The sequence below is a fragment of the Phyllobates terribilis genome, unplaced genomic scaffold (assembly GCF_046119375.1).
Source record: "Phyllobates terribilis strain yellow unplaced genomic scaffold, ASM4611937v1 Scaffold_414__1_contigs__length_1644244, whole genome shotgun sequence".
NCBI classification, from domain to species: domain Eukaryota; kingdom Metazoa; phylum Chordata; class Amphibia; order Anura; family Dendrobatidae; genus Phyllobates; species Phyllobates terribilis.
Window position 1 is genome coordinate 380,932 of NW_027363174.1, and position 25,356 is coordinate 406,287.

The following is a 25,356-nucleotide window of genomic DNA, read 5'->3' on the forward strand; positions in this document are numbered from 1 at the left end:
AGAGCTTCTTTGATGGTACTGATTGTCTTCCATGCGATGATCCTCTTGCTGGCGTTGGGGCACTCCACACGACCAAATAAGACAGTTTCAAAAGTAAGATCCTTAATGTTTGTCATTTTTTGAAGCAAAGGAAATATTGTAGTCCATGTTTGTCGTGCAAAGTGACAAGTCCATAAAACATGTAAAACAGTCTCATCTCCGAGGCATCTTTGTCTTGGACATCTGGCAGTTCTCACGAGTCCTCTTCGGTGTTGGAATGCCCGACATGGAAGACAATCATGCACACAGCTCCAGGCCAGGTCCTTCTGGGAATTAAAAAGATAGGGTTCATTAATAACTTTCCATATGTCAGTACATTTATTATCATTAAAATTCCCAATCTGTACAATTGATTCCTTTTGTTTGAAACCATTTAAAATCATTTTGCTATCTCTTAAGTCTTCTGCACTTTTCCCTTTTAAGTCATACGTGTTTACAATAGTTCCTAAAATCTTATAGCTTTCTGGTGTATTAAGAGCATATGGGGAACTTAAAACTGTTTCAAACCATCCATGACGTTTCATAAAATAACCTGTGTTAAAACGGATAAAATATGACCAATAACTATTTTTCGACAGTGCATTAAAACATAAAACAAAAAATCTTATTAAAACAAAAGCTCTAAAATCGGGGAAATCTTTACCGCCTTTCTCTTTAGGCTTGACCACTAACTCTCTTTTCAATTTCTCCATCTTGGAGCTCCAGAAAAAAGTGAAGCAAGCTTTGATTATTTTCGTAAAGGTATGTGTGGGGGGGGGGAACACCAAACTTAAGTACAATAACAAAGGCACAATTACCATTTTTATAACTAGTACCTTCCCTTCCATTGTTAATTTCCTCAACCTCCACATACATAGTTTTTGATTTACCTTTTGTGCCACAAGATCCCAGCTTTCTTTACCTTTGTTTGTTTCGTTAAAAATCACACCTAGAATCTTTACAGAGTCACATTCAGGAACCGGTACATCATTTAAAATCATATTCCCCACATTTAAAATACAGCTTTTATTAAAATTTACTTTAAAACCAGATCCACCACAGAAGTATTCCACTTGCCGTAGTGTTTTCCGGATAGACAGGGCATCTTTACATGTTATGGCTACATCATCCATATATCCAGTAACTTTTGCTTCTAGCCCTCCCCCACCTGGCAAATGGACGCCTCGGATTTGCTTGTCTCTCCTTAAGACACTGAGTAGGGGTTCAAGGGCACAAATAAATAACAAGGGGGACAGAGGGCAACCTTGTTTTACACCAGAATTTAAAAACACATCACTTGTCTTAAAACCATTTACTAAAACCTTACTAGTGCAACCATGATAAAATGCTTTGAGAGAGCATAAAAAACCTTCTGGTATACCCATTTTAGCTAAAACATTAAAAAGGAATTGGTGTGACACTCTATCAAATGCTTTTTCAAAGTCGAGAGACAGGACCGCCAGCTTATTTCCCCTCGACTTTGTGTCATCTATTACATCTTTGATTAGATTCAAATTTTCCCAAACACTCCTTCCTGGTATGCCACACACTTGGTTTGGGTGGATTATGTTACCTATTACCTTTTTAAGTCTATTTGCACAAATTTTTGCCATTATTTTGTAATCACAATTTAGAAGGGTGATAGGTCTCCAATTTCTTAGTTGCGTTTTGTCTTCCTTTTTGTATATAAGGGAGACCTCACCTTTCTTCCAGGAGTTCGGTAGGGTTTTTGTATTAAAAACCTCACTAAAAACATAAAATAAATCCTCCTGTAAAATATCATAAAAAACCTTATAAAATTCTATGGGTATACCATCAGGCCCCGGTACTTTACCAGACTTAAAGCTTCTTATGGTCTCAGATATCTCATCTTCAGTTAGACTCTGTAATAAAACATCTTGTGAGACAGGGTCTAAAACAGTTGTAATTTCATCCAAAGTACTTTTCATAAAATGGTCATCAACAGATTTTGTGTTAAAAAGCTCGGAATAAAATTCATGCACTTTAGCTAAAATACCCTCTATGTCTTGTTTACCTTCCATTGATTCAATAAAAACACGATTTTTCACCATACATTTAAAAAAATATCGTGAACAGGTTTCATTATTTTCAACATGTTGGACCTTTGCATGGAAAATTAACTCTTTACCTCTCTGTTCCAAGGTATGCTGAATTTCACTTTTTAAGTCACTAATTTGTTTATCTACTTCAATCTCATGGCTCTTCAATTTATATAAGGTCTCCAATCTAGTGTTGAGTTGCCAATAAAATTCTCTTTTCTCTCTAGCTTTCTGGACCCCAACCTTCATAAAAAAATCTCTTATGTTCTTTTTCATCTTTTCCCACCACCTACTTATAGGGATATGGGGGTCTCTTATTCTTTTAAAATGTAAATAAAATTCAGTAAAATCAGATAAAACTTGGGGGTCTTCTAAAAGGGAAATGTTTAACTTCCAGGTACCTTTTCCTTTTTTCTTAAAATCATTACATTTCACATAAAAGGATAAAAGTTTGTGATCAGAAAAAACATTAGATAAAAGCTCACATTTAAAAGGCAATACATTTTTAGAGCAGAAAATAAAATCAATCCTGGAGCTACAATTCACGTTGCTCCAGGTTACCCATTCCTCTGCAGGCAAGTCTTTATTACACTCCTTAAAAACATCTGTTAAATTAAAATCTTGTATGACATTTTTTAACATAAAAGACGTTTTATCATAATTCCTACTTGTGGAGCTTGAGAACCTTTTTTCTCCACCTAAAATGCAGTTAAAATCTCCTGATAAAATAAGAGGGACAGAATCATTAATAAATAAGGGTAACATATTCAACATATCAGCTCTTTCTTGCTTATCTGTGGCTCCATAAAAGTTTAAAAATTGCCATTTAAAACCATCAATAAAAGCTTTTACTAATAAAATTCTACCTGGTAAAACCTCTTGAACAGAGTCAATAAAAACATTCCCTTTAAAAAGAATGGCGACCCCTGCTGACCTGGACCCGTTTGATCCTGACCATACTGAGGGTCCATGTGCCCAATCAGTCTCATATTCTGTATAATTTAAACTGTGTGGGATGCAGCATTCCTGTAAAAAGAAAACTGTAGCTGTTAGAGAGGATAAAAAATCAAAGAGAGCAACTCTTCTGGTCTTAGTTTTCAACCCTCTAGCGTTAAGAGAAAAACCACTAATCCCTGCCATAAGAGAAAAAAAGGAAATTTAGCATTCTTTCAAACTCTTACCTCAGCTGGTTTATATTTCTATTCCAGGAGATGAGGGATCATTGATCGTCAACAGAGAGCCCGTCACGGAGGACTCCTCATCTGTTAGTGTCCCAGACCGTAGACCTCCCAGGATATACTCTTGTTCCATTCTGTCCAACTCTGCTTGGTCGTATTGCCTGCCTCTTTGCTCACGAACCCCCATTTGGACCCCTATCGAGGCACCATCTGGGGGAATCGTATCGAGCACATGCGTCTCAGACGTTGACCACTTATTTTCAGGAGTTTCCAGGATCACTGAGTCAGCCATCTCCATCTCCCCCTCCATTTCTGAAGGGGGTGGGACATTGGCAACCTCCTCACCCTGTAAAGGCACCGTTTGAGGTTTCCCACTTCCATCCGGGGGTTCCGGTGGGGGTACTTCCTTAGGTGCCCTATCCACTCCGTGCAACCTGCGTTTTTTTGGCCAGACTGTTCGCGCCCTTGAGTATTCCCAGGAGGATTCGAAGGTGAGGATTGGCCTGTAGCACCCACCCTCGGTCCCTCCGCAGGGGTTTCTGTTTGTGGGTTACCACGCCGTTCCCTCTTTTGCTTCGAGTTTCCAACAGTACACCATGGCTCACCATCCTCGGTCGGTATTTCCATACTCTCCCCCTCATTCTCCTCCGCGGGCTTGTCCGAACCAGCCGAGGGTTGGTCAGGGGGTGAGGGCTTTTCTGGTTCAGGGGGTGAAGGTCTCTCTGTTTGCCCAGCTTGAGCTCTCTTTGAGGTATTCCTAAAAGGACAATGAGAAAAAGCATGACCTCTGGAAACACAGTTGCTACAAAAAATTCCAGTTGTACAATTTTCAGTTTTATGGTCTTTGCTCCCACAGGCTACACAAGTAATGTCACAGTTAGAATGGCCGTATTTTTTGCATTTCCTACAGAATGCTGGCATCCCATTAAAAAAGAGGTCACCATTCGTGTTTCCAATTCTAAAACGTGCTGGGGGAAGTCTTATACCCCCCGGACTTGAAGGGTCCTTAATACATGTCACCGTAAATTTCCACTTACACGCCCAAACTCCGCACTCATTCATAACTTTTCCATGGCTTACCACTTTGCTGAAATAATTGGATAAAAATGAAATAACATCGCTTTCTTTTGTATAAGGAGAGTAAATTTTAACAATTACAGTTTTTATCACATCTAATTCATGTTCGACAATTTTAACACCTTTAAAGATTGGCTTTCTCTGGTAAATTATATCAGGATCATTCATTTTACGGCAAAAATCTTGGTGGATACCTTTTTCAGTGAATGTGACATCGTATACACCACGCTTCGGGTAGTCTTGGATTGCCAGGATCTCGGATTTCTGGATTGAAAAAAATTTCACAAGAAGATCATCCACAATAAAACGTAAACCTCTGTTATCTTTACCTCCCTCATGGAAGTAAAACCGCACCGTATGCCGTAACCGGGCATAGGTCGGAATTTCACCTGGATCTGAATCCATGGTGAAACAAGGATTTCCGCAACAGGAAAACGGGGATTTCCGCAACCAATAATGGGGGATTTCCGCAACTAAGGAGTCGCTGAACAATCCTAGGACTGTACAGCTGGGATCGCAACCCGTTGCCCAGGGACTAAGCCCACCTCCTTATAGCAGCAAGGGCCTAAGCCCCACTACAAGAGTGGGACCCGAACCCAAGGCCAAGAGGCGGGGTACCCCAGGCACCTTCCAACTACAACCAATGCCAGTAAAACCAACACTAGATCGCAGCCAAAAGGCCGAGAAGCGATAACCAGAATTGGTTTCCGACTACGGTGCCACCCAAGGATTCTGAAAAGTCCTTTTGTGGAGATGGCCACCTGGACTCCCGTTAAGAAGACATGCTGTCAACCTCTAGATCCCTCACATGCCTGCACTTTTCGGCTTGCTGCTGCTGCAATCCACGCGTTTTAGATCTGCATAACTCCACCTCTTTTAGCACAGTACCCTCAACCCCCGGCTGTTCCCACCCGCCTCAACACCGTTGGAAGGGAGGAGAACCAATTAAGGCGGGGGGGGGGTGGAACGAGCAGCTGTCTACCCTTAGCAGGAGGGTTGCTGATTAATTACCTCTCCTGCTGCTGCTGCTGCTGGCTGTCCAGCAGCAGACTGAAGGTGGCTGCTGCTGTGCGCAGGTATATAAAGGCTCAGAGCCTATTATGACACGCGCAGCCAGCGTTCCATTGCCACATTCCGTCTACTGCAGGCGGGATACCTGGATGGCTGAATGTCACTGAGAAGCTCACAGAGACCGCCATAAGCAACAGTTTAAAAGAATGCCACAGACTAATCAACCAAACTTTTTGGGTTGGTTTCTCTTTTATAGTCTGCAGGCATTAAATGAAAGAAGTCAGTGTTCCAGCAGAGGGAGACAACGTTTCAGAAAAGGCATTGTAGCAAACCAAAAAAGAAATTTTAAGCGCAGCAGAGTAACCAGCTCACATACCTGTTAGCTCAGGTGAGTTTAAAAGGCTGCTGTTGATAACAAGGGCATTTGCTAAATAGATGGTGTGTGTGCAACAATATACTGAAAGGTCAATTATATTGTGCAGCTTATCTCACCACCTGTAGTTATTTAGGTGAAAGCTCCAAAATGCTTGCCTAATATGTCTGTTTATCCAAAAGGAAGTATAGAGGGAGAGCTAGATAGATAGCATTGCATTACATTACATTACATGGCAATGCAATGCACAGTTGCTGAAGTTGAACCAAAATGAGCTTGTCATCTGGCTTCTGCAACTTTTAACATGAAAAATCCAATGAGGAGAAGAAAAGCAAAGCCAAAGAGTCCATCCCAAAATCCGACAAACAAGCAAAATGAACAAAAAGCATTGAATTCAATTCTTTCTGATTTTAGAAACTGCATTAAAGAAGGGGTGCACCGGTCCTGGAGATACTGCAATACCAGGTCAATGCGTGGAGTGGACAGAGCAAGCTCTTTTTCCATCTCCCTGTTCTAAAAATCCATTTAATATATGGTCCCCAGATAGGGGACGTATCAGATATTAAACTGATAAGAACAGATACTACACTTGATCTTAGCCAAAAGGCCGAGAAGCGATAACCAGAATTGGTTTCCGACTACGGTGCCACCCAAGGATTCTGAAAAGTCCATTTGTGGAGATGGCCACCTGGACTCCCGTTAAGAAGACATGCTGTCAACCTCTAGATCCCTCACATGCCTGCACTTTTCGGCTTGCTGCTGCTGCAATCCACGCGTTTTAGATCTGCATAACTCCACCTCTTTTAGCACAGTACCCTCAACCCCCGGCTGTTCCCACCCGCCTCAACACCGTTGGAAGGGAGGAGAACCAATTAAGGCGGGGGGGGGGGGTGGAACGAGCAGCTGTCTACCCTTAGCAGGAGGGTTGCTGATTAATTACCTCTCCTGCTGCTGCTGCTGGCTGTCCAGCAGCAGACTGAAGGTGGCTGCTGCTGTGCGCAGGTATATAAAGGCTCAGAGCCTATTATGACACGCGCAGCCAGCGTTCCATTGCCACATTCCGTCTACTGCAGGCGGGATACCTGGATGGCTGAATGTCACTGAGAAGCTCACAGAGACCGCCATAAGCAACAGTTTAAAAGAATGCCACAGACTAATCAACCAAACTTTTTGGGTTGGTTTCTCTTTTATAGTCTGCAGGCATTAAATGAAAGAAGTCAGTGTTCCAGCAGAGGGAGACAACGTTTCAGAAAAGGCATTGTAGCAAACCAAAAAAGAAATTTTAAGCGCAGCAGAGTAACCAGCTCACATACCTGTTAGCTCAGGTGAGTTTAAAAGGCTGCTGTTGATAACAAGGGCATTTGCTAAATAGATGGTGTGTGTGCAACAATATACTGAAAGGTCAATTATATTGTGCAGCTTATCTCACCACCTGTAGTTATTTAGGTGAAAGCTCCAAAATGCTTGCCTAATATGTCTGTTTATCCAAAAGGAAGTATAGAGGGAGAGCTAGATAGATAGCATTGCATTACATTACATTACATGGCAATGCAATGCACAGTTGCTGAAGTTGAACCAAAATGAGCTTGTCATCTGGCTTCTGCAACTTTTAACATGAAAAATCCAATGAGGAGAAGAAAAGCAAAGCCAAAGAGTCCATCCCAAAATCCGACAAACAAGCAAAATGAACAAAAAGCATTGAATTCAATTCTTTCTGATTTTAGAAACTGCATTAAAGAAGGGGTGCACCGGTCCTGGAGATACTGCAATACCAGGTCAATGCGTGGAGTGGACAGAGCAAGCTCTTTTTCCATCTCCCTGTTCTAAAAATCCATTTAATATATGGTCCCCAGATAGGGGACGTATCAGATATTAAACTGATAAGAACAGATACTACACTTGATCTTAGCCAAAAGGCCGAGAAGCGATAACCAGAATTGGTTTCCGACTACGGTGCCACCCAAGGATTCTGAAAAGTCCATTTGTGGAGATGGCCACCTGGACTCCCGTTAGAAGACATGCTGTCAACCTCTAGATCCCTCACATGCCTGCACTTTTCGGCTTGCTGCTACTGCAATCCACGCGTTTTAGATCTGCATAACTCCACCTCTTTTAGCACAGTACCCTCAACCCCCGGCTGTTCCCACCCGCCTCAACACCGTTGGAAGGGAGGAGAACCAATTAAGGCGGGGGGGGGGGTGGAACGAGCAGCTGTCTACCCTTAGCAGGAGGGTTGCTGATTAATTACCTCTCCTGCTGCTGCTGCTGCTGGCTGTCCAGCAGCAGACTGAAGGTGGCTGCTGCTGTGCGCAGGTATATAAAGGCTCAGAGCCTATTATGACACGCGCAGCCAGCGTTCCATTGCCACATTCCGTCTACTGCAGGCGGGATACCTGGATGGCTGAATGTCACTGAGAAGCTCACAGAGACCGCCATAAGCAACAGTTTAAAAGAATGCCACAGACTAATCAACCAAACTTTTTGGGTTGGTTTCTCTTTTATAGTCTGCAGGCATTAAATGAAAGAAGTCAGTGTTCCAGCAGAGGGAGACAACGTTTCAGAAAAGGCATTGTAGCAAACCAAAAAAGAAATTTTAAGCGCAGCAGAGTAACCAGCTCACATACCTGTTAGCTCAGGTGAGTTTAAAAGGCTGCTGTTGATAACAAGGGCATTTGCTAAATAGATGGTGTGTGTGCAACAATATACTGAAAGGTCAATTATATTGTGCAGCTTATCTCACCACCTGTAGTTATTTAGGTGAAAGCTCCAAAATGCTTGCCTAATATGTCTGTTTATCCAAAAGGAAGTATAGAGGGAGAGCTAGATAGATAGCATTGCATTACATTACATTACATGGCAATGCAATGCACAGTTGCTGAAGTTGAACCAAAATGAGCTTGTCATCTGGCTTCTGCAACTTTTAACATGAAAAATCCAATGAGGAGAAGAAAAGCAAAGCCAAAGAGTCCATCCCAAAATCCGACAAACAAGCAAAATGAACAAAAAGCATTGAATTCAATTCTTTCTGATTTTAGAAACTGCATTAAAGAAGGGGTGCACCGGTCCTGGAGATACTGCAATACCAGGTCAATGCGTGGAGTGGACAGAGCAAGCTCTTTTTCCATCTCCCTGTTCTAAAAATCCATTTAATATATGGTCCCCAGATAGGGGACGTATCAGATATTAAACTGATAAGAACAGATACTACACTTGATCTTAGCCAAAAGGCCGAGAAGCGATAACCAGAATTGGTTTCCGACTACGGTGCCACCCAAGGATTCTGAAAAGTCCATTTGTGGAGATGGCCACCTGGACTCCCGTTAAGAAGACATGCTGTCAACCTCTAGATCCCTCACATGCCTGCACTTTTCGGCTTGCTGCTGCTGCAATCCACGCGTTTTAGATCTGCATAACTCCACCTCTTTTAGCACAGTACCCTCAACCCCCGGCTGTTCCCACCCGCCTCAACACCGTTGGAAGGGAGGAGAACCAATTAAGGCGGGGGGGGGGGGTGGAACGAGCAGCTGTCTACCCTTAGCAGGAGGGTTGCTGATTAATTACCTCTCCTGCTGCTGCTGCTGCTGGCTGTCCAGCAGCAGACTGAAGGTGGCTGCTGCTGTGCGCAGGTATATAAAGGATCAGAGCCTATTATGACACGCGCAGCCAGCGTTCCATTGCCACATTCCGTCTACTGCAGGCGGGATACCTGGATGGCTGAATGTCACTGAGAAGCTCACAGAGACCGCCATAAGCAACAGTTTAAAAGAATGCCACAGACTAATCAACCAAACTTTTTGGGTTGGTTTCTCTTTTATAGTCTGCAGGCATTAAATGAAAGAAGTCAGTGTTCCAGCAGAGGGAGACAACGTTTCAGAAAAGGCATTGTAGCAAACCAAAAAAGAAATTTTAAGCGCAGCAGAGTAACCAGCTCACATACCTGTTAGCTCAGGTGAGTTTAAAAGGCTGCTGTTGATAACAAGGGCATTTGCTAAATAGATGGTGTGTGTGCAACAATATACTGAAAGGTCAATTATATTGTGCAGCTTATCTCACCACCTGTAGTTATTTAGGTGAAAGCTCCAAAATGCTTGCCTAATATGTCTGTTTATCCAAAAGGAAGTATAGAGGGAGAGCTAGATAGATAGCATTGCATTACATTACATTACATGGCAATGCAATGCACAGTTGCTGAAGTTGAACCAAAATGAGCTTGTCATCTGGCTTCTGCAACTTTTAACATGAAAAATCCAATGAGGAGAAGAAAAGCAAAGCCAAAGAGTCCATCCCAAAATCCGACAAACAAGCAAAATGAACAAAAAGCATTGAATTCAATTCTTTCTGATTTTAGAAACTGCATTAAAGAAGGGGTGCACCGGTCCTGGAGATACTGCAATACCAGGTCAATGCGTGGAGTGGACAGAGCAAGCTCTTTTTCCATCTCCCTGTTCTAAAAATCCATTTAATATATGGTCCCCAGATAGGGGACGTATCAGATATTAAACTGATAAGAACAGATACTACACTTGATCTTAGCCAAAAGGCCGAGAAGCGATAACCAGAATTGGTTTCCGACTACGGTGCCACCCAAGGATTCTGAAAAGTCCAATTGTGGAGATGGCCACCTGGACTCCCGTTAAGAAGACATGCTGTCAACCTCTAGATCCCTCACATGCCTGCACTTTTCGGCTTGCTGCTGCTGCAATCCACGCGTTTTAGATCTGCATAACTCCACCTCTTTTAGCACAGTACCCTCAACCCCCGGCTGTTCCCACCCGCCTCAACACCGTTGGAAGGGAGGAGAACCAATTAAGGCGGGGGGGGGGTGGAACGAGCAGCTGTCTACCCTTAGCAGGAGGGTTGCTGATTAATTACCTCTCCTGCTGCTGCTGCTGCTGGCTGTCCAGCAGCAGACTGAAGGTGGCTGCTGCTGTGCGCAGGTATATAAAGGCTCAGAGCCTATTATGACACGCGCAGCCAGCGTTCCATTGCCACATTCCGTCTACTGCAGGCGGGATACCTGGATGGCTGAATGTCACTGAGAAGCTCACAGAGACCGCCATAAGCAACAGTTTAAAAGAATGCCACAGACTAATCAACCAAACTTTTTGGGTTGGTTTCTCTTTTATAGTCTGCAGGCATTAAATGAAAGAAGTCAGTGTTCCAGCAGAGGGAGACAACGTTTCAGAAAAGGCATTGTAGCAAACCAAAAAAGAAATTTTAAGCGCAGCAGAGTAACCAGCTCACATACCTGTTAGCTCAGGTGAGTTTAAAAGGCTGCTGTTGATAACAAGGGCATTTGCTAAATAGATGGTGTGTGTGCAACAATATACTGAAAGGTCAATTATATTGTGCAGCTTATCTCACCACCTGTAGTTATTTAGGTGAAAGCTCCAAAATGCTTGCCTAATATGTCTGTTTATCCAAAAGGAAGTATAGAGGGAGAGCTAGATAGATAGCATTGCATTACATTACATTACATGGCAATGCAATGCACAGTTGCTGAAGTTGAACCAAAATGAGCTTGTCATCTGGCTTCTGCAACTTTTAACATGAAAAATCCAATGAGGAGAAGAAAAGCAAAGCCAAAGAGTCCATCCCAAAATCCGACAAACAAGCAAAATGAACAAAAAGCATTGAATTCAATTCTTTCTGATTTTAGAAACTGCATTAAAGAAGGGGTGCACCGGTCCTGGAGATACTGCAATACCAGGTCAATGCGTGGAGTGGACAGAGCAAGCTCTTTTTCCATCTCCCTGTTCTAAAAATCCATTTAATATATGGTCCCCAGATAGGGGACGTATCAGATATTAAACTGATAAGAACAGATACTACACTTGATCTTAGCCAAAAGGCCGAGAAGCGATAACCAGAATTGGTTTCCGACTACGGTGCCACCCAAGGATTCTGAAAAGTCCATTTGTGGAGATGGCCACCTGGACTCCCGTTAAGAAGACATGCTGTCAACCTCTAGATCCCTCACATGCCTGCACTTTTCGGCTTGCTGCTGCTGCAATCCACGCGTTTTAGATCTGCATAACTCCACCTCTTTTAGCACAGTACCCTCAACCCCCGGCTGTTCCCACCCGCCTCAACACCGTTGGAAGGGAGGAGAACCAATTAAGGCGGGGGGGGGGGGGGAACGAGCAGCTGTCTACCCTTAGCAGGAGGGTTGCTGATTAATTACCTCTCCTGCTGCTGCTGCTGCTGGCTGTCCAGCAGCAGACTGAAGGTGGCTGCTGCTGTGCGCAGGTATATAAAGGCTCAGAGCCTATTATGACACGCGCAGCCAGCGTTCCATTGCCACATTCCGTCTACTGCAGGCGGGATACCTGGATGGCTGAATGTCACTGAGAAGCTCACAGAGACCGCCATAAGCAACAGTTTAAAAGAATGCCACAGACTAATCAACCAAACTTTTTGGGTTGGTTTCTCTTTTATAGTCTGCAGGCATTAAATGAAAGAAGTCAGTGTTCCAGCAGAGGGAGACAACGTTTCAGAAAAGGCATTGTAGCAAACCAAAAAAGAAATTTTAAGCGCAGCAGAGTAACCAGCTCACATACCTGTTAGCTCAGGTGAGTTTAAAAGGCTGCTGTTGATAACAAGGGCATTTGCTAAATAGATGGTGTGTGTGCAACAATATACTGAAAGGTCAATTATATTGTGCAGCTTATCTCACCACCTGTAGTTATTTAGGTGAAAGCTCCAAAATGTTTGCCTAATATGTCTGTTTATTCAAAAGGAAGTATAGAGGGAGAGCTAGATAGATAGCATTGCATTACATTACATTACATGGCAATGCAATGCACAGTTGCTGAAGTTGAACCAAAATGAGCTTGTCATCTGGCTTCTGCAACTTTTAACATGAAAAATCCAATGAGGAGAAGAAAAGCAAAGCCAAAGAGTCCATCCCAAAATCCGACAAACAAGCAAAATGAACAAAAAGCATTGAATTCAATTCTTTCTGATTTTAGAAACTGCATTAAAGAAGGGGTGCACCGGTCCTGGAGATACTGCAATACCAGGTCAATGCGTGGAGTGGACAGAGCAAGCTCTTTTTCCATCTCCCTGTTCTAAAAATCCATTTAATATATGGTCCCCAGATAGGGGACGTATCAGATATTAAACTGATAAGAACAGATACTACACTTGATCTTAGCCAAAAGGCCGAGAAGCGATAACCAGAATTGGTTTCCGACTACGGTGCCACCCAAGGATTCTGAAAAGTCCATTTGTGGAGATGGCCACCTGGACTCCCGTTAAGAAGACATGCTGTCAACCTCTAGATCCCTCACATGCCTGCACTTTTCGGCTTGCTGCTGCTGCAATCCACGCGTTTTAGATCTGCATAACTCCACCTCTTTTAGCACAGTACCCTCAACCCCCGGCTGTTCCCACCCGCCTCAACACCGTTGGAAGGGAGGAGAACCAATTAAGGCGGGGGGGGGGTGGAACGAGCAGCTGTCTACCCTTAGCAGGAGGGTTGCTGATTAATTACCTCTCCTGCTGCTGTTGCTGCTGGCTGTCCAGCAGCAGACTGAAGGTGGCTGCTGCTGTGCGCAGGTATATAAAGGCTCAGAGCCTATTATGACACGCGCAGCCAGCGTTCCATTGCCACATTCCGTCTACTGCAGGCGGGATACCTGGATGGCTGAATGTCACTGAGAAGCTCACAGAGACCGCCATAAGCAACAGTTTAAAAGAATGCCACAGACTAATCAACCAAACTTTTTGGGTTGGTTTCTCTTTTATAGTCTGCAGGCATTAAATGAAAGAAGTCAGTGTTCCAGCAGAGGGAGACAACGTTTCAGAAAAGGCATTGTAGCAAACCAAAAAAGAAATTTTAAGCGCAGCAGAGTAACCAGCTCACATACCTGTTAGCTCAGGTGAGTTTAAAAGGCTGCTGTTGATAACAAGGGCATTTGCTAAATAGATGGTGTGTGTGCAACAATATACTGAAAGGTCAATTATATTGTGCAGCTTATCTCACCACCTGTAGTTATTTAGGTGAAAGCTCCAAAATGCTTGCCTAATATGTCTGTTTATCCAAAAGGAAGTATAGAGGGAGAGCTAGATAGATAGCATTGCATTACATTACATTACATGGCAATGCAATGCACAGTTGCTGAAGTTGAACCAAAATGAGCTTGTCATCTGGCTTCTGCAACTTTTAACATGAAAAATCCAATGAGGAGAAGAAAAGCAAAGCCAAAGAGTCCATCCCAAAATCCGACAAACAAGCAAAATGAACAAAAAGCATTGAATTCAATTCTTTCTGATTTTAGAAACTGCATTAAAGAAGGGGTGCACCGGTCCTGGAGATACTGCAATACCAGGTCAATGCGTGGAGTGGACAGAGCAAGCTCTTTTTCCATCTCCCTGTTCTAAAAATCCATTTAATATATGGTCCCCAGATAGGGGACGTATCAGATATTAAACTGATAAGAACAGATACTACACTTGATCTTAGCCAAAAGGCCGAGAAGCGATAACCAGAATTGGTTTCCGACTACGGTGCCACCCAAGGATTCTGAAAAGTCCATTTGTGGAGATGGCCACCTGGACTCCCGTTAAGAAGACATGCTGTCAACCTCTAGATCCCTCACATGCCTGCACTTTTCGGCTTGCTGCTGCTGCAATCTACGCGTTTTAGATCTGCATAACTCCACCTCTTTTAGCACAGTACCCTCAACCCCCGGCTGTTCCCACCCGCCTCAACACCGTTGGAAGGGAGGAGAACCAATTAAGGCGGGGGGGGAGTGGAACGAGCAGCTGTCTATGACGCACCCCCTGGGCCATATTCTTTAGGGGGAATACCCGGAGCCGGATCAGATGGGAGTTGTAGTCGCCGAGTGGCTGTGACCCGGTCCGTGCCCAGGGTGTCAAGCTCAGTTGTATGTGGCAGTCCTACAGATGTTATTAAGTTCTTTGTGTCGACTACGCCACCCGTTGGATTGCGGTCACTACGGCCGCCGCTGCAGCAGGGTCCACTGAGGCCGATGGTGTTGGTGCAGCTTGATAGGATAACCCCCAACGGGAGGGGTATAGCCTCAGGGGGATCAGGTGCAGAGGATGGGGGTTGTGATGGTGCAGCATAGATGAGACAGAGTCGGGTTATGCAGTTTAGGGTATTTACTCACTGCTGATGTTCCGGTCACTCCAGCTTCAAGTGACCACCCGAGCCGTGCTGCGTCCACCAGGTCCTGGACTCGGCCAACCCCCAAGTAAGTCCGGAGCGTGACCCTGAGCTCTCCTTCTGTCCTTTCCTCTGGCCGTCCCCACCAGGGATCCACCTAGGTCCAGCTCCCTCGGGCCTTCTGTTGGGAGACCCTTGGCCTTGGGTTCCCTGACCCTCCACGTGGTCTGCCTTCGGGGTGGATGTGATGGGTGGCCGTGGCAGATGCTGCCCACGGCCTCCGGTCTCTGGCTAGGGTGTGCTTTTGCCCCCCACCAGTTTGGGATCCGGTACCCTGTGCCGACTCTTCACCCGGGGATTGAATGTGGGTTCTTAGAGTCCTTTCTTGCTCCCCCTCTGGGTCTTTCTTTCTCTTCTCTCCTCTCTCACTCTGGGCCGCTCTTCTCCTCTGCTTGCTGACTCTCTGCAACTGACCCTGATCTTAGTTGGTGCCCACCTTATATATCACTCTATGTGCGAGCTCAGGTGACCAGCACCCAATGAGCTCCTAACTTTACCCAGGCTGCTCCCCCTATCTGCCCCTACACTACTTGGGATGTTCCACCCCCCTCCCACTCCAGCCAGGTACAGACACGGTCGTACCTGCACATTTCTAAGTGGGAGTACCGTCGGCCTGCCCCTCGGAAATGGGATGTGTGTAGTGCATGCAGCCTACCGAGCTCAGTTCCACACTCCATCCTTACCCGGGAGTGGAATATCACACCTCTGGGTTGAGGTGCAATACCCCTGTAGCAGCCGAATCCTCAGGGTGCTACATTCCCCCCTGGTAAATCACAGCACGTCCTCGGGCTGTAAGACAAAAACATCCAAACATACAATTTTTTTTTTTCATAAACATAAACATATAAAACATATAAAACATCATATAAATCAGCGCATCAATAAAACTTTTTATATAAAACATTCTCGTCGGCTCTCCTCCTCCTCCGGTCACTGTGCAACTGTTGACCGGGCAAAATGCGACAGTTCCTTTTCTCAAAGGTGGTTTTACGGTAAAACCAGTAGGGGCGCCTTAGGAAGCGCAACTATGTACAGGGGTAGTGTGGCCGCTCTCAGTCCTCGGCCAGGTAAAGGGAAGGGATGACCGCTTTCAGTCCTCGGTCAGTGGGGATAGGGAACACACGGGTTAACAGTCTACTCTTGCTGGTCCCAACGGGGACTATATTTGCATTAACAGTTTCTAGGTACCCCGGTCGGGTAACTATTTACAGCACCTGCTCTGCCGTACTTAACGACGTCTTCCTCCTGCTCTTTCTTTGGGGTTACCTTTAGCTTCAGACCCGTCCGGGTCCTCTTGCTCTTCCTCCTCACACCGCAGCTCCTCTTCTGTCAGGCGATGCACATGGAGGGCGTAAGGTCCTTTGGCACACTTGTGCCGGGTAAAGGTGACCTCGTCCCCGATATAAAGGTCACGACCTCTGTGCCCCTCCGGCAGATGGGACTCCACGTCTCTGCGCGTGACAAAGACGTCGCCGGGGGTGTGATGGTCTCTGATGAAGCCCCACCCGTGCTGCATGTTAAACTTGATCACAGTCCCGGTGGAAGGGGGACCATGAGCTGCACGGGGACTCCTCCTGGTCCGGCTCTTCTGCTCGGCGCTCCTTATTTGGGCCTGTTGTTCCCGGACCCGCCTCTCTCTTCGCTCCCTTGCAAACTCCTCGAGCTGCTGGCGGCAGCACTCAGCACGCTCTGCTGCAGCTGCCCGGGTCTCTTGAGTGAACCCCATGAGATCTTCTCCGGTGGGGTCCCACTCAAATTGGGCCTCTTCTAGCGGGGGCGAGATCCTCTTTACGGGCTTTGGAGCCGGGATCAGGGGTGCACACATGGCCCCAGCCTTCCTCTGCCGCTCCAGTTCATGATATTCCTGGGGCCAGATGAAAGGCTGCCCATCCGGGCACGTGTGTTGGGTAAACAGGTCCTCTCCCAGATGCGGCACTCTTGGTCTTATGGGCGCGGTGGTGTTGGCGCCCGGGTTGCCCAGGCCTTGCGGCCATGCCTGGGGTATCTGGAAGGTGAAGGGCACCGTTAGGACGGCGGCGCCCTGGGCTACTTGGCCCTGCGACCAGGCCGGGGGCTCCGCGGAGGTAGGGGGCGCTGTTGGTAATGCGGCGCCCGGGGGTACTAGGCCTTGCGACCAGGCTGGTGGTATTTCCTGCTTGGTCACGCTCGGGGTCGAGGCGTGTGACGTCACAGGGGTCGCGTCGGCGGCTTCCGGTTGAGGCCTAGTCTGCAGCGGTGGCGTGGCGGTTACGGGCACGGCAGGATAGACTTCGGGCTCTGCGACGGGGAGCTGGGGCAGGTACGCGGTTTCCAGGTTTGGGGTATAGGCGTCCCCTTTACCTGCCTCCACTCGTTCGGCTCCCTTCTTGGCGCCGTCTCCGGCCTTCGGTCCTCCCGCGCCATCCTCAGAGGCGGTCTGTCTCCTCGTCTTGGTTGGCGTGCTCCGGGTCTTGGTTTGCTGGGCCATCTCTCGGCTCCACTCCGCCAATGTCTCTCGCTGTACCCGGGCCATCCTCCTTGCGAGGCCCTCCAGGGCAGTCTGTGCACACTCCTGGTCTCGGGGGAGCTGTGCTGGGACCTCCACTAGGCCTAGTGGGGTCGTAGTTTCCAGCAGGCTCCTGACCAACGGGTCGGTGCTGCTCTGCTCTTCTTCCAGCAGGCTCCTGGCCAGCGGGCCGGTGCTGCTCTGCTCTCCTTCCTCCGTTTCTAGCAGGCTCCTGGCCAACGGGCCGGTGCTGCTCTGCTTTCTCGCCATCTCCGGGTAAGCTCCTCCGATACTCTTCTCCAGGCTTCTTGCCTCCGGGTGCGCTCGCTCCAGACTCCTCCAGGCAGCACCCATCTTCGTTCTTTTCTTTCGTCTCCTCCCACCTCGAGGGCGGTCCCGGGGCAACTTGGTGACTGTCAGCTCCAGGGGCTGTTCTTTCACGCTGACCGACACCTCCAGCATCACAGTCTCTGTTGGTGGGGGCGGTTTCCACTTTTGGCGCCATTTTCGGTCCCGGCCCACGATGGGAGGCGGCCTCTTACCATCTTCTGGCACGCCCATAATGGCGTCCGCTCTGCCAAGGCGGGAAATCCTTGGAAATGGCGGGAACCGCTTCCCAGTGGCGGGAAACTCTGCAGATGGCCGGAAAAAGCTGTTAATGGCGGACAACCGGCGGGAATCGACTGGTGATGGGGTCCGATGGCGGGGACCCTCCGGAACCGGCAGGAGACTTCTTTCTGAGGTAAACTTGCACTTTTCTTCAGGCACGCAGTACCCGGGTGTTGCGGGCACGTAATCCTGTCGACTACGCCAAAGTTGACGCACCCCCTGGGCCATATTCTTTAGGGGGAATACCCGGAGCCGGATCAGATGGGAGTTGTAGTCGCCGAGTGGCTGTGACCCGGTCCGTGCCCAGGGTGTCAAGCTCAGTTGTATGTGGCAGTCCTACAGATGTTATTAAGTTCTTTGTGTCGACTACGCCACCCGTTGGATTGCGGTCACTACGGCCGCCGCTGCAGCAGGGTCCACTGAGGATAATGGTGTTGGTGCAGCTTGATAGGATAACCCCCAACGGGAGGGGTATAGCCTCAGGGGGATCAGGTGCAGAGGATGGGGGTTGTGATGGTGCAGCATAGATGAGACAGAGTCGGGTTATGCAGTTTAGGGTATTTACTCACTGCTGATGTTCCGGTCACTCCAGCTTCAAGTGACCACCCGAGCCGTGCTGCGTCCACCAGGTCCTGGACTCGGCCAACCCCCAAGTAAGTCCGGAGCGTGACCCTGAGCTCTCCTTCTGTCCTTTCCTCTGGCCGTCCCCACCAGGGATCCACCTAGGTCCAGCTCCCTCGGGCCTTCTGTTGGGAGACCCTTGGCCTTGGGTTCCCTGACCCTCCACGTGGTCTGCCTTCGGGGTGGATGTGATGGGTGGCCATGGCAGATGCTGCCCACGGCCTCCGGTCTCTGGCTAGGGTGTGCTTTTGCCCCCACCAGTTTGGGATCCGGTACCCTGTGCCGACTCTTCACCCGGGGATTGAATGTGGGTTCTTAGAGTCCTTTCTTGCTCCCCCTCTGGGTCTTTCTTTCTCTTCTCTCCTCTCTCACTCTGGGCCGCTCTTCTCCTCTGCTTGCTGACTCTCTGCAACTGACCCTGATCTTAGTTGGTGCCCACCTTATATATCCCTCTATGTGCGAGCTCAGGTGACCAGCACCCAATGAGCTCCTAACTTTACCCAGGCTGCTCCCCCTATCTGCCCCTACACTACTTGGGATGTTCCACCCCCCTCCCACTCCAGCCAGGGACAGACACGGTCGTACCTGCACATTTCTAAGTGGGAGTACCGTCGGCCTGCCCCTCGGAAATGGGATGTGTGTAGTGCATGCAGCCTACCGAGCTCAGTTCCACACTCCATCCTTACCCGGGAGTGGAATATCACACCTCTGGGTTGAGGTGCAATACCCCTGTAGCAGCCGAATCCTCAGGGTGCTACATCTACCCTTAGCAGGAGGGTTGCTGATTAATTACCTCTCCTGCTGCTGCTGCTGCTGGCTGTCCAGCAGCAGACTGAAGGTGGCTGCTGCTGTGCGCAGGTATATAAAGGCTCAGAGCCTATTATGACACGCGCAGCCAGCGTTCCATTGCCACATTCCGTCTACTGCAGGCGGGATACCTGGATGGCTGAATGTCACTGAGAAGCTCACAGAGACCGCCATAAGCAACAGTTTAAAAGAATGCCACAGACTAATCAACCAAACTTTTTGGGTTGGTTTCTCTTTTATAGTCTGCAGGCATTAAATGAAAGAAGTCAGTGTTCCAGCAGAGGGAGACAACGTTTCAGAAAAGGCATTGTAGCAAACCAAAAAAGAAATTTTAAGCGCAGCAGAGTAACCAGCTCACATACCTGTTAGCTCAGGTGAGTTTAAAAGGCTGCTGTTGATAACAAGGGCATTTGCTAAATAGATGGTGTGTGTGCAACAATATACTGAAAGGTCAATTATATTGTGCAGCTTATCTCACCACCTGTAGTTATTTAGGTGAAAGCTCCAAAATGCTTGCCTAATATGTCTGTTTATCCAAAAGGAAGTATAGAGGGAGAGCTAGATAGATAGCATTGCATTACATTACATTACATGGCAATGCAATGCACAGTTGCTGAAGTTGAACCAAAATGAGCTTGTCATCTGGCTTCTGCAACTTTTAACATGAAAAATCCAATGAGGAGAAGAAAAGCAAAGCCAAAGAGTCCATCCCAAAATCCGACAAACAAGCAAAATGAACAAAAAGCATTGAATTCAATTCTTTCTGATTTTAGAAACTGCATTAAAGAAGGGGTGCACCGGTCCTGGAGATACTGCAATACCAGGTCAATGCGTGGAGTGGACAGAGCAAGCTCTTTTTCCATCTCCCTGTTCTAAAAATCCATTTAATATATGGTCCCCAGATAGGGGACGTATCAGATATTAAACTGATAAGAACAGATACTACACTTGATCTTAGCCAAAAGGCCGAGAAGCGATAACCAGAATTGGTTTCCGACTACGGTGCCACCCAAGGATTCTGAAAAGTCCATTTGTGGAGATGGCCACCTGGATTCCCGTTAAGAAGACATGCTGTCAACCTCTAGATCCCTCACATGCCTGCACTTTTCGGCTTGCTGCTGCTGCAATCCACGCGTTTTAGATCTGCATAACTCCACCTCTTTTAGCACAGTACCCTCAACCCCCGGCTGTTCCCACCCGCCTCAACACCGTTGGAAGGGAGGAGAACCAATTAAGGCGGGGGGGGTGGAACGAGCAGCTGTCTACCCTTAGCAGGAGGGTTGCTGATTAATTACCTCTCCTGCTGCTGCTGCTGCTGGCTGTCCAGCAGCAGACTGAAGGTGGCTGCTGCTGTGCGCAGGTATATAAAGGCTCAGAGCCTATTATGACACGCGCAGCCAGCGTTCCATTGCCACATTCCGTCTACTGCAGGCGGGATACCTGGATGGCTGAATGTCACTGAGAAGCTCACAGAGACCGCCATAAGCAACAGTTTAAAAGAATGCCACAGACTCATCAACCAAACTTTTTGGGTTGGTTTCTCTTTTATAGTCTGCAGGCATTAAATGAAAGAAGTCAGTGTTCCAGCAGAGGGAGACAACGTTTCAGAAAAGGCATTGTAGCAAACCAAAAAAGAAATTTTAAGCGCAGCAGAGTAACCAGCTCACATACCTGTTAGCTCAGGTGAGTTTAAAAGGCTGCTGTTGATAACAAGGGCATTTGCTAAATAGATGGTGTGTGTGCAACAATATACTGAAAGGTCAATTATATTGTGCAGCTTATCTCACCACCTGTAGTTATTTAGGTGAAAGCTCCAAAATGCTTGCCTAATATGTCTGTTTATCCAAAAGGAAGTATAGAGGGAGAGCTAGATAGATAGCATTGCATTACATTACATTACATGGCAATGCAATGCACAGTTGCTGAAGTTGAACCAAAATGAGCTTGTCATCTGGCTTCTGCAACTTTTAACATGAAAAATCCAATGAGGAGAAGAAAAGCAAAGCCAAAGAGTCCATCCCAAAATCCGACAAACAAGCAAAATGAACAAAAAGCATTGAATTCAATTCTTTCTGATTTTAGAAACTGCATTAAAGAAGGGGTGCACCGGTCCTGGAGATACTGCAATACCAGGTCAATGCGTGGAATGGACAGAGCAAGCTCTTTTTCCATCTCCCTGTTCTAAAAATCCATTTAATATATGGTCCCCAGATAGGGGACGTATCAGATATTAAACTGATAAGAACAGATACTACACTTGATCTTAGCCAAAAGGCCGAGAAGCGATAACCAGAATTGGTTTCCGACTACGGTGCCACCCAAGGATTCTGAAAAGTCCATTTGTGGAGATGGCCACCTGGACTCCCGTTAAGAAGACATGCTGTCAACCTCTAGATCCCTCACATGCCTGCACTTTTCGGCTTGCTGCTGCTGCAATCCACGCGTTTTAGATCTGCATAACTCCACCTCTTTTAGCACAGTACCCTCAACCCCCGGCTGTTCCCACCCGCCTCAACACCGTTGGAAGGGAGGAGAACCAATTAAGGCGGGGGGGGGGTGGAACGAGCAGCTGTCTACCCTTAGCAGGAGGGTTGCTGATTAATTACCTCTCCTGCTGCTGCTGCTGCTGGCTGTCCAGCAGCAGACTGAAGGTGGCTGCTGCTGTGCGCAGGTATATAAAGGCTCAGAGCCTATTATGACACGCGCAGCCAGCGTTCCATTGCCACATTCCGTCTACTGCAGGCGGGATACCTGGATGGCTGAATGTCACTGAGAAGCTCACAGAGACCGCCATAAGCAACAGTTTAAAAGAATGCCACAGACTAATCAACCAAACTTTTTGGGTTGGTTTCTCTTTTATAGTCTGCAGGCATTAAATGAAAGAAGTCAGTGTTCCAGCAGAGGGAGACAACGTTTCAGAAAAGGCATTGTAGCAAACCAAAAAAGAAATTTTAAGCGCAGCAGAGTAACCAGCTCACATACCTGTTAGCTCAGGTGAGTTTAAAAGGCTGCTGTTGATAACAAGGGCATTTGCTAAATAGATGGTGTGTGTGCAACAATATACTGAAAGGTCAATTATATTGTGCAGCTTATCTCACCACCTGTAGTTATTTAGGTGAAAGCTCCAAAATGCTTGCCTAATATGTCTGTTTATCCAAAAGGAAGTATAGAGGGAGAGCTAGATAGATAGCATTGCATTACATTACATTACATGGCAATGCAATGCACAGTTGCTGAAGTTGAACCAAAATGAGCTTGTCATCTGGCTTCTGCAACTTTTAACATGAAAAATCCAATGAGGAGAAGAAAAGCAAAGCCAAAGAGTCCATCCCAAAATCCGACAAACAAGCAAAATGAACAAAAAGCATTGAATTCAATTCTTTCTGATTTTAGAAACTGCATTAAAGAAGGGGTGCACCGGTCCTGGTGATACTGCAATACCAGGTCAATGCGTGGAGTGGACAGAGCAAGCTCTTTTTCCATCTCCCTGTTCTAAAAATCCATTTAATATATGGTCCCCAGATAGGGGACGTATCAGATATTAAACTGATAAGAACAGATACTACACTTGATCTTAGCCAAAAGGCCGAGAAGCGATAACCAGAATTGGTTTCCGACTACGGTGCCACCCAAGGATTCTGAAAAGTCCATTTGTGGAGATGGCCACCTGGACTCCCGTTAAGAAGACATGCTGTCAACCTCTAGATCCCTCACATGCCTGCACTTTTCGGCTTGCTGCTGCTGCAATCCACGCGTTTTAGATCTGCATAACTCCACCTCTTTTAGCACAGTACCCTCAACCCCCGGCTGTTCCCACCCGCCTCAACACCGTTGGAAGGAAGGAGAACCAATTAAGGCAGGGGGGGGTGGAACGAGCAGCTGTCTACCCTTAGCAGGAGGGTTGCTGATTAATTACCTCTCCTGCTGCTGCTGCTGCTGGCTGTCCAGCAGCAGACTGAAGGTGGCTGCTGCTGTGCGCAGGTATATAAAGGCTCAGAGCCTATTATGACACGCGCAGCCAGCGTTCCATTGCCACATTCCGTCTACTGCAGGCGGGGTACCTGGATGGCTGAATGTCACTGAGAAGCTCACAGAGACCGCCATAAGCAACAGTTTAAAAGAATGCCACAGACTAATCAACCAAACTTTTTGGGTTGGTTTCTCTTTTATAGTCTGCAGGCATTAAATGAAAGAAGTCAGTGTTCCAGCAGAGCGAGACAACGTTTCAGAAAAGGCATTGTAGCAAACCAAAAAAGAAATTTTAAGCGCAGCAGAGTAACCAGCTCACATACCTGTTAGCTCAGGTGAGTTTAAAAGGCTGCTGTTGATAACAAGGGCATTTGCTAAATAGATGGTGTGTGTGCAACAATATACTGAAAGGTCAATTATATTGTGCAGCTTATCTCACCACCTGTAGTTATTTAGGTGAAAGCTCCAAAATGCTTACCTAATATGTCTGTTTATCCAAAAGGAAGTATAGAGGGAGAGCTAGATAGATAGCATTGCATTACATTACATTACATGGCAATGCAATGCACAGTTGCTGAAGTTGAACCAAAATGAGCTTGTCATCTGGCTTCTGCAACTTTTAACATGAAAAATCCAATGAGGAGAAGAAAAGCAAAGCCAAAGAGTCCATCCCAAAATCCGACAAACAAGCAAAATGAACAAAAAGCATTGAATTCAATTCTTTCTGATTTTAGAAACTGCATTAAAGAAGGGGTGCACCGGTCCTGGAGATACTGCAATACCAGGTCAATGCGTGGAGTGGACAGAGCAAGCTCTTTTTCCATCTCCCTGTTCTAAAAATCCATTTAATATATGGTCCCCAGATAGGGGACGTATCAGATATTAAACTGATAAGAACAGATACTACACTTGATCTTAGCCAAAAGGCCGAGAAGCGATAACCAGAATTGGTTTCCGACTACGGTGCCACCCAAGGATTCTGAAAAGTCCATTTGTGGAGATGGCCACCTGGACTCCCGTTAAGAAGACATGCTGTCAACCTCTAGATCCCTCACATGCCTGCACTTTTCGGCTTGCTGCTGCTGCAATCCACGCGTTTTGGATCTGCATAACTCCACCTCTTTTAGCACAGTACCCTCAACCCCCGGCTGTTCCCACCCGCCTCAACACCGTTGGAAGGGAGGAGAACCAATTAAGGCGGGGGGGGGGGTGGAACGAGCAGCTGTCTACCCTTAGCAGGAGGGTTGCTGATTAATTACCTCTCCTGCTGCTGCTGCTGCTGGCTGTCCAGCAGCAGACTGAAGGTGGCTGCTGCTGTGCGCAGGTATATAAAGGCTCAGAGCCTATTATGACACGCGCAGCCAGCGTTCCATTGCCACATTCCGTCTACTGCAGGCGGGATACCTGGATGGCTGAATGTCACTGAGAAGCTCACAGAGACCGCCATAAGCAACAGTTTAAAAGAATGCCACAGACTAATCAACCAAACTTTTTGGGTTGGTTTCTCTTTTATAGTCTGCAGGCATTAAATGAAAGAAGTCAGTGTTCCAGCAGAGGGAGACAACGTTTCAGAAAAGGCATTGTAGCAAACCAAAAAAGAAATTTTAAGCGCAGCAGAGTAACCAGCTCACATACCTGTTAGCTCAGGTGAGTTTAAAAGGCTGCTGTTGATAACAAGGGCATTTGCTAAATAGATGGTGTGTGTGCAACAATATACTGAAAGGTCAATTATATTGTGCAGCTTATCTCACCACCTGTAGTTATTTAGGTGAAAGCTCCAAAATGCTTGCCTAATATGTCTGTTTATCCAAAAGGAAGTATAGAGGGAGAGCTAGATAGATAGCATTGCATTACATTACATTACATGGCAATGCAATGCACAGTTGCTGAAGTTGAACCAAAATGAGCTTGTCATCTGGCTTCTGCAACTTTTAACATGAAAAATCCAATGAGGA

General features: G+C 46.7%; 11 non-coding genes across 11 annotated transcripts; all 11 read right to left on the bottom strand.

Moving 5' to 3' along the window:
- Positions 1-6,145: 6,145 nt before the first annotated feature.
- Positions 6,146-6,336, bottom strand: LOC141226515 (U2 spliceosomal RNA). Its single transcript, XR_012293645.1, has one exon. It is a non-coding gene; the product is annotated as a U2 spliceosomal RNA (small nuclear RNA).
- Positions 6,337-7,455: 1,119 nt separating this feature from the next.
- Positions 7,456-7,646, bottom strand: LOC141226516 (U2 spliceosomal RNA). The gene has a single exon (XR_012293646.1). It is a non-coding gene; the product is annotated as a U2 spliceosomal RNA (small nuclear RNA).
- A 1,120-nt stretch (positions 7,647-8,766) lies between these two features.
- On the bottom strand, positions 8,767-8,957 carry LOC141226518 (U2 spliceosomal RNA). The gene has a single exon (XR_012293648.1). It is a non-coding gene; the product is annotated as a U2 spliceosomal RNA (small nuclear RNA).
- A 1,122-nt stretch (positions 8,958-10,079) lies between these two features.
- LOC141226519 (U2 spliceosomal RNA) lies at positions 10,080-10,270 on the bottom strand. The gene has a single exon (XR_012293649.1). It is a non-coding gene; the product is annotated as a U2 spliceosomal RNA (small nuclear RNA).
- Positions 10,271-11,390: 1,120 nt separating this feature from the next.
- On the bottom strand, positions 11,391-11,581 carry LOC141226520 (U2 spliceosomal RNA). Its single transcript, XR_012293650.1, has one exon. It is a non-coding gene; the product is annotated as a U2 spliceosomal RNA (small nuclear RNA).
- A 1,121-nt stretch (positions 11,582-12,702) lies between these two features.
- LOC141226522 (U2 spliceosomal RNA) lies at positions 12,703-12,893 on the bottom strand. The gene has a single exon (XR_012293651.1). It is a non-coding gene; the product is annotated as a U2 spliceosomal RNA (small nuclear RNA).
- Positions 12,894-14,013: 1,120 nt separating this feature from the next.
- On the bottom strand, positions 14,014-14,204 carry LOC141226523 (U2 spliceosomal RNA). The gene has a single exon (XR_012293652.1). It is a non-coding gene; the product is annotated as a U2 spliceosomal RNA (small nuclear RNA).
- Positions 14,205-20,219: 6,015 nt separating this feature from the next.
- On the bottom strand, positions 20,220-20,410 carry LOC141226524 (U2 spliceosomal RNA). Its single transcript, XR_012293653.1, has one exon. It is a non-coding gene; the product is annotated as a U2 spliceosomal RNA (small nuclear RNA).
- Positions 20,411-21,528: 1,118 nt separating this feature from the next.
- On the bottom strand, positions 21,529-21,719 carry LOC141226046 (U2 spliceosomal RNA). Its single transcript, XR_012293276.1, has one exon. It is a non-coding gene; the product is annotated as a U2 spliceosomal RNA (small nuclear RNA).
- A 1,120-nt stretch (positions 21,720-22,839) lies between these two features.
- Positions 22,840-23,030, bottom strand: LOC141226450 (U2 spliceosomal RNA). Its single transcript, XR_012293581.1, has one exon. It is a non-coding gene; the product is annotated as a U2 spliceosomal RNA (small nuclear RNA).
- Positions 23,031-24,149: 1,119 nt separating this feature from the next.
- Positions 24,150-24,340, bottom strand: LOC141226525 (U2 spliceosomal RNA). The gene has a single exon (XR_012293654.1). It is a non-coding gene; the product is annotated as a U2 spliceosomal RNA (small nuclear RNA).
- Between the last annotated feature and the right edge of the window lie 1,016 nt (positions 24,341-25,356).